This window comes from Sturnira hondurensis, unplaced genomic scaffold (assembly GCF_014824575.4).
Source record: "Sturnira hondurensis isolate 20B ecotype Veracruz unplaced genomic scaffold, ASM1482457v3 Scaffold0000880, whole genome shotgun sequence".
Classification (NCBI taxonomy): Eukaryota; Metazoa; Chordata; class Mammalia; order Chiroptera; family Phyllostomidae; genus Sturnira; species Sturnira hondurensis.
The window spans coordinates 10950888-10965579 of NW_028073511.1; the positions used below are offsets into that span (position 1 = coordinate 10950888).

Below are 14692 nucleotides of genomic sequence, written 5' to 3' on the forward strand. Positions count from 1 at the left end.
ATATTCACATTTCACAGGTCAGGCCATGGATATCTTTTAAGGGAACCATTCTTCTGCCTACAACAGTAAAATGATTTGAAACATGATTTCAAATAATGATTTCATTTCAGCCTCACATAAAAGTTCATGTTCCCTTTTAGGAAACTAACGTTCAGAGAGACTAAGTAACCTGCTTTAAGTCACCCAGCCTACTCCACCTCTTTTTTCTCACTCCTTCCCTACCCTAGTAGTGAAATGAAGATAGAATGCCCCCATCTCCTGTTGTCATCACAAAGTCAGTTAGTAACATGCCTTCCCCTTCCTTATTAAACTTCATGAGGCCCCTTTTAAACTCCCTTTTCCCTTCAAGGCTGCCTTAATGTCCATTTTATCCTCACTTCACCTGTGTGCAAAGTTATGCCCTCCGGACGGGGGACACATGCCCCTGCAACTGAGACTTGCCGTAATTCACTCATGGGACAATTAGGGAGTACCAAGTTCCCTTTATATAATTGGGTCCAGAACTCTTCTGGACTTTGGCATTATGGAGTTGGGTTACAAATGTCATGAGAACAGACTCTCTGGCCAAATATCTAACATTACAGCTTCCAGTCTCAACCAGATAGAGCAAGAGCATAGCATTTCCCAGGGTATTTTAGTGTTTCAGGTTCTGGTCCCAACTGGAATCAAGTGCTGAAACAACTTCCAAGCAAACATTCAGAATGTGAGTGAAAAAGCCTAGTTCAATATTAAGTGTATCAATAAGTGAAGTTGGGGGGAATGGGAGATGAGAGTAAGTGGAAGGGGTATGAGTGTATTTTTTTCCCAAATTATTCCTGGGTAAAGGGACATGTTGAAAAGGCCTGGCTGGATCTACTGAATATCTGATATGCCATTTTCTAAACAGTTATGTGCGGGGAGACAGGGCCAGCTCGGCTGTATTGTTGCTATACTAATGTGGTGGCTTAGCCATTTGGAGTTAATTGTTAATCAAGCCAGGCATTATGGGCGATACTATTCTGAGAGGTAGGAAAAATAATCCAATATCTTACTAACCTTGTCATCAAAAAGCTCTAAACATTTTTGTATAATAGCCATAGGAATGGCAGAGATGGGGTATTTTAAGAACCAAAAATGCCTTCTGTTTTTCGTTTCTATTTTCAAATAATTTTATCTATGAACTAAAATCAGCTGGGAAGAATCTGCCACATAATGGAAATTGCAAAGGCTGGCTTCCAGCAGCACCCTCTCTGTGACACTCATTTTTTGCTATTAAGAGAAGCCACTTAACAAACCAATTGTCAACAGGGGGAGAGGAAAACACAATAGTTAATCAGGTTTTACAAGGTCACACATCTAATTCAAATTGTAAAAGGACCCCATTAGTGCCTTCTTTCCCTTGTTCTTGAATGTTGTCTTTTTCCAAATTGAGGGCTCACCACTTTGGATCCCCCTACATGATAGCAGTCAGTTAATAAAGGCTTGAAGTACTATTTTCCTTACTGAGGGCCCCCTTTGGAGCCTATTAACACCCTTTTTTATGGGGAGCAGAGCCAGTAGCCTCCACCCAACATGTGTTGGCACTTTCTAAAAGGTCATTAATGCTCCATATTTCAGAGTATAACAAACCCGGGAAGGCTCAGAAGGAGCCCAGCAGGGGTAAAATAAAAACAGTGAGTAATTTACCAAGATTCTTGTCTCACTTAGGTGGTAACCAATGAGGGGGGAGAGAGAGAGTTGAGGGGGAGGTGGAATTTGCAGTGTCCTAGGACTTTCCTGGTAAAATCTAGAAAAGTGAGCTTTTAATTAACAGCCGTGATCAAATATTTGTGCTATAGGAAAGCAGCATCACAGTGGTTCAGATTCCTCTCCTTGCTCTTTAAAATGAGTTTTCTACATGGGTGGGCCTTTTTTGCCTTCTGATTATTTCTGAAGTTCTTATAATTTTTTGATAACATACTACACTGAAATTGGAAATTGATGGACAAATCGGGAGCTTTATTTTACTTTCAAACTTTGGAGACATTCTTTGTTTTATAAACTCATACATTTTCCAGAAAGCTACTTGCATTTCAGTATGTTGCTAAAATTTGCATTGGACACTAGATTGATGGGGTTTAGTTTCTTAAACTGTGTGCAAAGGTCTGAGAATGAATGTAGAAAGTTTTAAAAGAACTTCAAAGTGTTACCCTAAATAAAAGGTATACCTAAAGGTCCTTTATATACATCTTTGCAGAGTTGACCAGCCAATGATCTTTCTGTTTTCAAAGGTAGGTAGATACCACACCAACTAATACACATGAACCCCTTCTTGTTTGCCCAGAGGATGGAAGGACCATCACCACTGGCTCTTAACTCTGGGGAGGCGTTTGTGTTCCTCCTGTGTTTGTGAACTTATTTGTGTGTACCTCCCAGCATTTGGTAGTGAGCATAGTACTGAAAAGTATCCTCTTACCATTTATAAATTCTGGCAATGATAGGGAGGTCCATGGCCCACCTACCATTTTTCTGTCCCACAGAATCAGCCATGTAAGCAGGAGGCAATGTGAATTTGGGATAAAGGAAGGATCCTGTAATAGCTGCCAGATGATTATTTCTTCAGATAACAACACTGGCTAGTAAGGGCCTGGGATTGTTTTTTGATCCTCTCTTGAGCCATTTTTCAAGGTGACCAGGTATTCAAACAATGATGTTGATCACCTATTATGTGATGGATGCTAATTTGGATTTTAAGGAAACAGTGAATAAAGCAGACAAACCCCCATTCTCATCATGCTTGTGTGTATGTGAGGGAATGGCAAATATGATATACAACCATATTAAACACTATATTATTTTAAAGATTTAATTTTTTTATTTTTATAGTGTGTTTTATTGATTATGCCATTACAGTTGTCCCATTTCCCCACCCTTCATTCCCCTCCACCCTGCACAGCCCCTCCCACCCACATTCTCCCCCACCCCTGTAGTTCATGTCCATTTGTCATAAGTTCTTTAGCTTCTACATTTCCCACACTACTCTTGCCCTCCCCCTGTCCATTTTCTCCCAACCATCTATGCTACTTATTCTCTGTACCTTTTTCCCCTCCCTCCTCCTCCCACTCCCCTGTTGATAACCCTCCATGTGATCTCCATTTCTATGGTTCCATTCCTGATCTAGCTGTCCTCTTAGTTTGCTTTTGTTTTAGGTGTGGTTGTTAATAACTGTGAGTTTGCTGTCCTTTCACTGTTCATATTTTTTATCTTCTTTTTCTTAGATAAGTCCCTTTAACATTTCGTATAATCAGGGCTTGGTGATGATGAACTCCTTGAATTTGACCTTATCTGAGAAGTGCTTTATCTGCCCTTCCATTCTAAATGATAGGTTTGCTGGATAGAGCAATCTTGGATGGAGGTCCTTGGATTTCATGACTTGGAATACTTCTTTCCAGCCCCTTCTTGCCTCTAAGGTCTCTTTTGAGAAAACAGCTGGCAGTCTGATGGGAACTCCTTTGTAGGTGACTGTCTCCTTATATCTTGCTGCTTCTAGAACTCTCTCCTTCATTTTAATCTTGGCTAATGTAATTATGATGTGCCTTGGTGTGTTCCTCTTTGGGTCAGTCCTCTTTGGCACTCTCTGAGCTTCCTGGACTTCCTGGAAGTCTATTTCCTTTGCCAGACTGGGGAAGTTCTCCTTTATTATTTGTTCAGATAAGTTTTCCACTTGTTGCTGTTCCTCTTCCCCTTCTGGTACCTCTATAATTTGGATGTTGGAACATTTAAAAATGTCCTGGAGGTTCCTAAGCCTCTCCTCATTTTTTTAAATTCTTGTTCTTCATATTTTTCTGTTTGGTCATTTTTTTCTTTCTTCTGGTCTACTCAATTGATTTTATTCCCAGTTTCCTTCCCATCACTATTGGTTCCCTGTTCATCTTCCTTCATTTCACTAAGTGTAGCCTTCATTTTTTCATCTAATTTGTGACCAAAATCAACCAGTTCTGTGAGCATCCTGATCACCAGTGCTTTGAACTGTGCATCTGATAGGTTGGTTATCTCTTGGTTGCTTAAAAGTATTGGTTCTGGGGCTTTGATTTGTTCTTCTATTTGAGCCATAATTTTTTGGTCAGTTCATGCCTGTTACATCTAAGTGGTGGAGCCTTAGGTGTTCACCAGGGTGGGGCAACCCACATGGCTGAGTTGTGATGCTGTATGTGGGGGTGGGGTCAGAGAGGGAACAATGGCTCTCTCTCAGATTTCAATCCCCTCTGCCACTTCCCACAAGCAAATTGGGCCCTTCTAGTGCTGCTTCCTGGGTGGGTGGGCTTGTGTACATTCTAGAACCCTGTGGTTTTCTCCAGTGAATTCTCCTGTGAGGCTAGGAGTCTCTCCCGGCACCTTTTCAATTGGAGCTTTTAGGTTTTATTTCCTGGTGCTGGAGCCCTGGGTTGTGGGGTCTGTCTGGCTGCCCCTTTTTGCCTGGTTTATCCGCACTTGAATGTATGACCTTGGTCAGCCCTGCGCTGCCTGTGGTCCCAGGTCTGGCAGCCACCACCCTTTCCTGCTGCGACCCCTCTCCACTGACGGCCTACTCCACCCCTCTTACTAGTCTGGTTGAATAGTTGTTGGACTTCTGTACAGTTCAATTTTCTGTCTGTTCTGGTTGTGTTTTTGTTTGTAAATCTTTGTTGTCCTTAATTTTGGTTGTGGGAGGAGGCACAGTGTTTCCACCTATGCCTCCATCTTGGCCGGAAGTTTAACACTATATTATTTTATACATCACCTTATTATGTGAACAGTAAGAAAGGGAATAGAATTCACTTTTTTCGTGAATTCTAAAAAAGAGAAATTGCCATTTGAGGAAAGACTTGAGGGAGGTGCTTTTTCTATTCAATTGGTAATTGGTGAAGAAAGTCTGATTATTTCTATGAATGAATTTACATTAGGAGAATTAAACAAATTTCACTTCCAGTTCAAGATAAGTCTGTCATGTCCCTTAAGGAACTCATAAGTAAATCAGTAGGTTGGCTGGGGAGGAAGGGCTGGGAAAGTTGGTAAGAGGAGAGAAGCCACCTCTTATTGGAATGATCAGAATTCGGTTTCACCAAACCTCAGGAGCGGGTAGTGTAGATGTGTGAGATTCCCAATAGATATCAATTTCCTAGGTAAATCTACAAAGAAGCTTTGCCCCAAGACTGCCAGTAGTTTGGTGGAATTTATCCCGCTGCCATTTTCCCAGGCCTTTAGGAGAGGAAACATAACTAGAATTTGGAATCTGAATTCCCTCATTGTGCTGGCCATTATGCTTGAGTACTTTAAAGGCTCATGCCACACAGAGGGCATTCTAGTTAATATGTTCTCTATTAGTGGTAAGGACTTTGGCCCAATTCCCTGTTTGTTCTCATATTCAGGTAAGGAGGGCTTGAGAACGAAAGCCTTTTATCCCTCTAGCCTCTACATCCCAGTCACTCGAGTGCCTGGCTCATTGGCCTCTTCTGCTAGGCCCACTACTGACCTCAGCTTTTTATAGGTTCGTGAGAAAAAAAAGTGAAATGATAACTTGTCTTGGCCCAGATCTGTGGCAGACTCCATCCAGCAGAGTACGCCTGTTGTGGCTGATGGCGAGAATAAATGCGCAGGCCACAACAATCCTGTAGAGAAAAAAGGAACAGCAGGACTACTCTCTCAAGGGGAGAGTGCCTATGGATGCCTATGGACGCCTTGGCCACTCCCTCAAGAGGGAAGTGTGTCGTCCCTTGCCTAGACAGGCTTTTATTGTTTTCCTGGGGTCTTACATCAGAGAAAGATTTATTACCTATTACATAGAATATTACTGTCTACATTTTAGGTACAATCAAGGAAATAAAAATAACACGCAGAGGGGAATGGCGATGAGCCGATTAGTTCTGTCCTGGGAAAATTCACACAAGCTTTGGATATTACCTTGAAGATAGACAATACATATTTGTTGTTTTAGACCAGGGTGATGGAGTTTTAGCAAGAGGAAGCCATTACAGTCTGTATGCATTTTCTAGACCTGATTCCCACGGGAAAACTTGGTTTGAAGGTCTGGCTCCTGCCCACCACTTCGCTTCTGTAGGTGTTCCATACAGAGCTGAGTCACATTTGCCTGACGAAAACAAACCAGTCCCCTACACAGATCGATTTATTATATCCACTTATCTCCATGTGAAAATGCTCCTTAGGATTCTATTTAGTCCTGGATCCTTTCAGAGCTCTTCCTACCTGGGAATAAATGACTGGGAAAAGCCCTAAGCTCAAAATAGAGCTTGAACATGGACATCCTCACATAGATCTTGAAGAGCATGATATTGCATTGAGTGGGATACCATAGTATAGTTATTAAATACTTAGTAGAAGGCCCTGAGTCCCTCCACATTCCCTTGGTTACAGGGATATCCATAGCCTGGCACAAATAATGTTCCTTTTCTATTACAAAATTATAAGCATGTAATTCTGTAAGATAACAATATCACATTCAAGCACACCATATGACATTTGAGGTGAAATGTTCATATTAAAACTATAAATTATTATGCTCATATTATTACCCTATCAACCACACTCAAGCAAGCATTACTTCTTTCAGACTCCGTATTTTCTATATGAATCTTTCCCACTCCAAGATTATAAAAATATTTATGTTTTTTTACAACACTACTCTGATTTTTTAAAATATTTTTATTACCTTATATTTTACTCTAGTCATTTTATGGTTTATTTTTTTAAACTTTAAGTGGTAACCTTTAAGCATTTGAATTACATTCAATAGTTTTGTGGTTAATTATAAAATATTCATCCTTTTTATCTGAATCATTTAGAGTTTATTTTGGAATATGCAGTGAGGTAGAAATACAGCTTTGTATTAAATGCTAATTAATTTTCCAAATACTACTTATAATTTCTAGTTCTTGCTTATCCCTGACTTTGAAATATGCATTGTATAATGTTCTAAACCCTTAAAGCCTCTTGGATATATTTCTGAATTTCTACTTATTCTGATATCTTTATTCTGCTCTTGTACAACCAGCACACTGTTTCTTACAGTGGTTAAATAGTTCCTACTAACTTAACTTGTGACAAGACAAGTACTTTTTCCCCCAGATTTTCCTTGGCTGTTATTAACATATTCATCTTTAAAGATAAAATCTTACATTGTTATTATTTTTTGGCTTTCTTTTTCAGACTTTTATTTTATTTTTTGTGCTATTCATGCTTAAATAGTAATTTTTTTATTTTAATTGTTGTTCAAGTACAGTTTTCTGCCTTTTCCCCCCATCTTACAGTTTTCTGGCCCTCCCCCTCAGCTCTCCCCACCTCCCTCCCATTTCCACCCATCCCCCTTGGTTTTGTCCATGTGTCCCTTATACTTGTTCCTGTAAACCCTTCCCCTTTTCCCCTGACATTTCCTCTCTCTCCCCTCTGGTCACTGACAGCCTGTTCTCTATTTCAGTGTCTGTAGTTGTGTTTTGCTTGTTTGTTTGTTTTGTCGATTAGGTTCCTGTTAAAGGTGAGATCACATGGTATTTGCCTTTCAACACCTGGCTTATTTCACTCAGCATAATGTTTTACAGTTCCATCCATGCTGCTGCAAAGGGTAGGAGCTCCTTTCTTTCTGCTGCATAGAATTCCATTGTGTAAATGTACCGTAGTTTTTTTATCCATTCATTTACCAATGGGCACCTAGGTTGCTTCCAACTCTTGGCAATTGTAAATTGTGCGGCTATAAACATTGGGGTGCATAGGTTCTTTTGGATTGGTGTTTCAGGGTTCTTAGGATATAATCCTAGCAGTAGAATTACGGGGTCAAAAGGCACATCCATTTTTAGTTTTCTGAGAAAATTCCATACTGTTTTCCATAGTGATTGTACCAGTCTGCAATCCCACCAACAGTGTACTAAGGTTCCCTTTTCTCCACAACCTCTCCAACACTTTTTGTTTGTTGCTTTGTTTATGATGGCCATTCTGACTAGTGTGAAGTGGTATCTCATTGTGGTTTTAATTTGTATCTCTCTGATAACTAGCAATACTGAGAGCATCTTTTCATGTGTCTCTGGACCCTCTGTATGTCCTCCTTGGAGAAGTGTTTATTCAAGTCCTTTGCCCATGTTTTAATTGGGTTGCTTGTCTTCTTAGAGTGGAGTGGTGTGAGTTCTTTATATATTTTGGAGATTAAACCTTTACCTGAGGTATCATTAGCAAATATGTTTTTCCATACAGTTGGTTCTCTTTTTGTTTTAATACTGTTTCCTTTAGCCATGCAGAAGCTTTTTATTTTGATGAGATCCCATTTGTTTATTCTTTTCTTTATGTCCCTTCCTCTAGGGGACATATCAATGAAAATGTTGCTGCGTGAAATATCTGACATTTTCCTGCTTATGTTCTCCTCAAGGACTGTAGGTGTCACGACATATTTAAATCTTTTATCCACCTTGAATTTATTTATGTGTATGGTGTAAGTTGGTGCTTGAGCTTCATTTTTTTGCATGTAGCTGTCCAGCTCTCCTACCACCATTTGTTGAAGAGGCTATTTTTACTTCATTTTATGTTGCTATTCCCTTTGTCAAATATTAATTGACTGTAGAGACTTGGGTTTATTTCTGGGCTCTCTGTTCTGTTCCATTGGTCTATCTGTCTGTTTTTATGCCAGCACCAGGCCATTTTGAAAATCTCACACTGTTTTGTCAAGGCTCAAAAATAATTCTTTTTTGAATTTTTAATGTGGATCATATTGGCTATAAGAGTTAATTTACAGTTTAATTTAGGGAAATTAAATTAATATTAAGTTTACACTTAATTTAAGGAAACATGATATTTTCTATTTTTGCTTCTAATTACACAAGGAACAAAATGCGGCTTTTAGTAATTCAATTTTTTGTAGAGTTTTCCAGCAATATTCTGTTCTCTTTACACATAATATATGAGTTAGAATTTGTCAGTTGTCAATGACAGAAATGGAGTCTAGTTAATTTCAGCAGAAAAGGAATTTATTCAGAGAACATTGGTAGTTCATAAAAATTCTAAAAGGTTGGAGAACTAAGCTTAGAAAAAGGCAGAAAGCAGGGCAGCCCTGGCAGGGAGAGCTTGGTAGTCTTGTCTGGGAATTGAAGCAGGAGAGATGAACATGCGCTATTTTCTTATGTTCTTGCCTCATGCCACTTCAGATCAAACCCTTGTTTTGTGAGTGAGGTAATTGGCTTGGTTTTGATCCGGTGTCCCACCTCTGACATACAAGGAGACTTATATAACTCTGGTGAGTCTCTATATTCATGTAACAGGGTGTCCCACGTGGGTCTAACGGAAAGGAAAGAAAGGCTCTCTGATAGGCTCGGAAGCCTTACCCTCAATTAGGCTTCGTTTGTTTAGTCTGACCTGTGGAGCTGAGGAGCATACTGAGTAAAGACTGGGGACAGGATTAGTGACTGCAGTCCAAAGATGTATTGAGGTCTTAGAAAGGATTGGAAGGGTGTAGTGGAGGGCAAACACAACATACTGAACTAGGCTGAGCAACAGGGTGTGGAGGAGAGTGAGGAAAGAGAAGCTAATTGGGGTGCAGTGTATGACTGTTATCTGAATGTGTCCTGCCCCAGTCCCTCTGACAGCACGACTGTCCCCTATGTCCCTTTTTAAAAATAATATGTATACAAACTAAAGTAATCATCATCCTCGGTTTTACCAGCTGTGTGTAAATGTAGTAGCAGAGTTGGAATTGGTGAGTGAGGGTTTAGGTTAGCCCCAGGGCAATGATGTATGGTCGTGTAGGTTGTATACTGCACAGTTTCAGGGACCATGTTTCACATGGACTACAATATGCATATATGACCTTCATGGCTGTACTTGTTTGCTCTGTCAAGAGTCTACACTGGTTGAAGCAGTAGAGACAGCAGCATCCCAAGGAGCTTTAGCGGTCTGAAATGGGGCAGCTATGGTAGCACATGCAAAGGGCTGGCCCTTCAGGATGGGCTGGTGTGGACAAGGGCCTACATTCGAGTGCTGGCCTGTGCAAACTCTTGAGTTCTATGCTACGCTCCTGGGAGCTTTCAGAAATACTAGGGATGAGAGGAAATCTTGAAAGGTGGTGGAGGAACTGCCTGTGTCTGTGGACATTAAGAGAACTGGGTGTGTTAGCGCAGCCTGATTTTGTAGCCCGGGTTGTAGGACCCTGAAATTGGTTTGGATTATTTTTGCAAACAAATATTGTTCATTTATTTTCAGACTTCACATTTATGGTTGGGTCCTATGTTTTTCTTTATGGACTTAAACCCACTGTTAATGGGAGAAGGGCTGCTGCTTGTTCAATGTCCACATGCTGTCCCGTGATGAAGGAGCACGCAGCCTGGCTGTCACTGCCGTAGTGTGTTCTCTCTGCACCTTGTTAACTGGCACAAAGAGTAAAGTGAAGTGACATTACATGGACCGGTGAGCTGAGTTCTGCACGATAAACCACCAGGAAATAATTCTTGGCCATGACATTTAAAGAAAGAGGAAAAAAAGAAAATGATGATTTTAAAGAAACCTTCACTAGAGGGAAAAAAACTCAGAATTTTTACTAAAAAGTACACACACAGAGGAAGAGACTGGTCAGGGGAAAATTATTTTCCTTTGAACTTAATTGTAACTGGATGCACGTGGTGGGAGACATTTGTAAGAAGCATTCTGAAAGGTGGAATTCCTAAGTCCACAGAGATGTCAGTGTCTGAAAGGCCCCATGGCTATAGCACTTGGTAGAAACTGACAAAAATGCAAGTCCTGCTGCTGTCATCTCTGGAGTCCAAGCAGAGGGGCGTGGCAATGAGCTCATGAAATGGTGGAGGCACAAAGCTGACCTAGGCCAAGGGGACCTGACTGCATTTTCACTCATTATGAATTCACCTGTCTCACCATTACTCAATCACACAATGTCCGCCATGATGTACCTGCCCATTTTATCCCAAGCATTCCTATAAGGTCCTCAGAAGGAAGGGAAGTCCTTTCTCTTTCTTTTTTCTTTTCTTTTCTTTTTGGTTAGGGTGGAAATGTGAGGTAACTCATAAAAGAAAAGAGGAAGAAACTGGCCTGGTACCCCATATGCTATTCCTGGGTAGAACTAGAAAGAAGGTTTATGAAGAACTTGTTCCTATGGAATGGATTTTTGAGGGAAAAGTGTGACACATGAAACATTTGCAGTGAAGGAGACCAGCTAACATATGTGAGAAGCCTCTAAATGCCAAGACCTTTGTATTATCTCATGTAATGTGGGTATAATTATGCCCATTTTTTTCTAGGTATAGTGAAGTTTATTGATGGTGCATGACAAGGTAGGGCTTGCTAAGCCCCTCCCCTTCTTCAGGGGGTCTGGGATGGGAACTGTTGAGGTCGGGAGACTCTCGGTCTGTTGGGGCATTGATGGTCCCACTGTTGGGACTCTGTAGCAGCTGAGGGCCTCTCTTCCCCTTGCTGGGGAAGTTGGTCCAGGGTTTCTTACTCCTTGGAGGCCAGGTGGACCATAAGGTTAACCATCCTGTTGCTCTAGCCAAATTCATTGTCATACTGGGAAATGAGCTAGATAAAGTGCTCATTGAGGGCAATGCCAGCCCCTATGTTGAATGTGGGGGAGTGGGGTCACTGTTAAAGTCGCAGAAGACCACCTGGTCTTCACTATAGCCCAGGATACCCTTAAGGGGTCCTCTGATGCCTGCTTCACCACATTCTTGATGTCATCATATTTGGCAACTTTCTCCAGGAAGTAGGTCAGATCTATGACCAATAATAATACATTGAGGGTGGGGATACAAAAGGCCATGCCAGTGAGCCGCCGATTCAACTTAGGGATGACCTTGCCCACAGCCTTGGCAGCACCAGTAGAAGCAGGGATGATGTTCTGGGCACCCCCCACCAACACAGCCAGTGGGGCCGTCCACAGTCTTCTGGGTGGCAGTAATGGTATGTCCTGTGGCCATGAATCCCTCCATGATGCCAGAGTTGTCATGGATGACCTTGACTTGGGGGCCAAGCAGTTGGTGGTGAAGGAGGCATTACTGACAATCTTGAGGGCGTTGCCATACTTGTCATGGTTCACACCCATCACAAACATGGGTGCATCTGCAGAGATGGGGAGAGATGAGCCTGTTGGCTCCACCCTTCAACTGAGCCTTAGCCTTCTCCATAGTAGTGAAGACACCAGTGGATTGCAAACCATATTCAGCATCAGCATCATCCCATTTCATGTTGGTGGGACCTCACTCCTAGAAGATGGAGATGGACTTTCCACTGATGACAAGGTCCCCTTTCTCATCCATGATTATGCCTTGGACTTGCCATGAATAGAATCATACTAGAATGTATAGACCATGTAGCTAAGATCAATGAAGGGGTTGATAGCAATGATATTCACTTTGCCAGACTTAAAAGCAGCCCCGATGACCAGGCACCCTGTACAGCCACATCCATTCACTTGGACCTTCACCATCACATCTCAGGGTTGTGGCTGGCACTGTGCAGGAAGATGTGACTTCCTATGGCTGTTGAACACGAGGAGCAGACAGCCTATGCTCATTTGATAGAAAAGGAAAGCGAAGCTCTGAAGGCTTAACTTATTGCCCTAATCACACATCCAATAAATTGTGGGCTCAAGATTCAACTGAGCTACTCCTAGTAGTAGCTCACATGCTACTTCCACCACGTCAGGCTGCCCTTCCTCCTCACCTCCCTTCCCTCCGGACCCCCATAGTGCTCTCAGATTTGCAGGTGCCATCCTCCTAGAGTGTGTTGGCAAACAACTCCTCATTTACAGTTCGGGGAGTTAGCACAACATCTCTGCACTCTCCACTAGTTGGTGAGAGGATCAGCAGCTCTGCTATCATCCACCTGGCTTCTTACTGACCCCCGCAGCCCTCTCAAGCCTCTGTCAATTACTGCTTAAATATACATCAGTCAGGATGATGCCACTTATACTCTACTGAACAATTATAATGAATGCTGCTGCTTTAGTGCTTTCGAAAAAACGATTTCTTTTTTAGAGAGAAGGGAAGGGAGGGAGAAAAAAAGGGAGAAAAACATGGGTTTAAGAGAGAAACCTCAATCTGCTGCTTCTCTCTCATGCCCCAATGGGGGACTGAAACTGCACCCCAAGCACTTTCCCTGACTAGGAATCAAACCAGTGGCCTTTTGTTTTGCGGGACAATGCCCAACCAACTGAGCCTCCTAAGCCAGGGCCAATTCTGCTTTAATTCTGCCGAGCTTTGTTTGTCAAGTCAAAAACTAATTTTTTTAAAAGATTTTGTTTATTTATCTTTAGAGGCGAAGGGAAGGAGACCTCTCTCCTTCCCTTCGCCTCTAAAGATAAATAAAGAGAATTATCAATGTATGGTTGCCTCTCATGTGTCTCCTGCTGGGAACTGGCCTGCAACCCAGGCATGTGCCCTGACTGGGAATCGAACCTCAATCGTGTGGTTCGCAGGCCCGCGCTCAATCCACTGAGCTATGCCAGCCAGGACAAGTCAAAAACTAATTTTAAAATTCCAGAGATGAAGTTAGAGTCTTCTTTTTTAAACAAATAGACTGGTATGACAGAAATATGCCACTGCTGTTGGCTTTACAGCCAGCAGGAGAGCTGGAGAGGGAGAAGTGTCACCCATCACTACTCCTGGTAGAGCACGGTACATTCCAGATGTGCAGAAGGGCTGGCTGAGGGTGGTTCCGGTAGCTGCTGGGACCACAGAAACGTGACTGCAATTCTGTCAGCAGGATTGAGAAGTTGGATTTGCTGTGGCACAGTCAGAAAGGCTTAACCTGTGACATCAAGCTACCCTAAACAGAGAATGAAAATAGGCTTTCTGCATAATGGGACAATTTGGGAGTCTCACAGGAGTGACTAGTCTTTCACCGACTAAGGTACCTGTTCACAAGTAACCTTGCCATTCTTTCAAATAATGACACTGAAAAAACAAGTACTCATTTATACCTAATGTCAAATTACTGCACTAATAATAAAAAACTTGCTTCCTGTTTCTTTCTACTTAAGATCTAAAGAGGGCAACTAATTTAAAGGAAAGTCTGATGCTTAATAGATGAGATTTGCATGGAAGGCTCATTCTATACAAAGTGGAGTTTTTTCTAGAAACCCTTATTTTGTCTATGGGTTCATTCCAAAGTTGAAGTCCATTATGGGGACATTTATAGCCCTGGCTAGTGTGGCTCAGTCAGTGGGGTATTATCCTGTAAACTGAAAAGTTATGGGTTTGAGTCCCAGTCAGGGCACATGCCTGGGTTATGAGTTTGGTCCCATTTGGGGCACGTGCAAGAGGCAACAGGCTGACGTTTCTCTCCATCTCTTGCTCCCTCCCCCTCGCTCTAAAAGAAAACTTTAAAAAGCACTTATAATAGTATGCTTATGTAAACACTGTTCACTATACATTAATGCCATACCCCCCTTCCCCCTTTGCCCTTTGACTAGTCAGGATCCTAGAGTTAGATCAAAGGAATTCTTTTTATTTATACTCTTTCAAATACTCTAATCATGTCACATTTTAGTCTGTTTCATATTTACACTGTAGCTTTTCTGAACTCTCCCCCACCCTGGAGTTACTAGAAGGAGAAATGTAGCCTTCTGCACCCTATATTATAACCTTGCAACTTTTTGCTCATTCCATCTATTGAAAAGGATCCCTATCTTTTCATTGCTTATAAAGTTGGCCGTAGAGCCCACTGAATGTCTGTTCTCATTTGGAGCAATTGC

The 14692-nt window shown here is 41.8% G+C and overlaps 1 long non-coding RNA gene across 1 annotated transcript; it reads right to left on the reverse strand.

Moving 5' to 3' along the window:
- Positions 1 to 581: 581 nt before the first annotated feature.
- Positions 582 to 11854, reverse strand: LOC118993680 (uncharacterized). The gene is made up of 3 exons (XR_005067919.1): positions 11781 to 11854; positions 10308 to 10312; positions 582 to 592 (listed from the first exon to the last, which is right to left on the reverse strand). It is a non-coding gene; the product is annotated as an uncharacterized LOC118993680 (long non-coding RNA).
- Positions 11855 to 14692: the final 2838 nt, after the last annotated feature.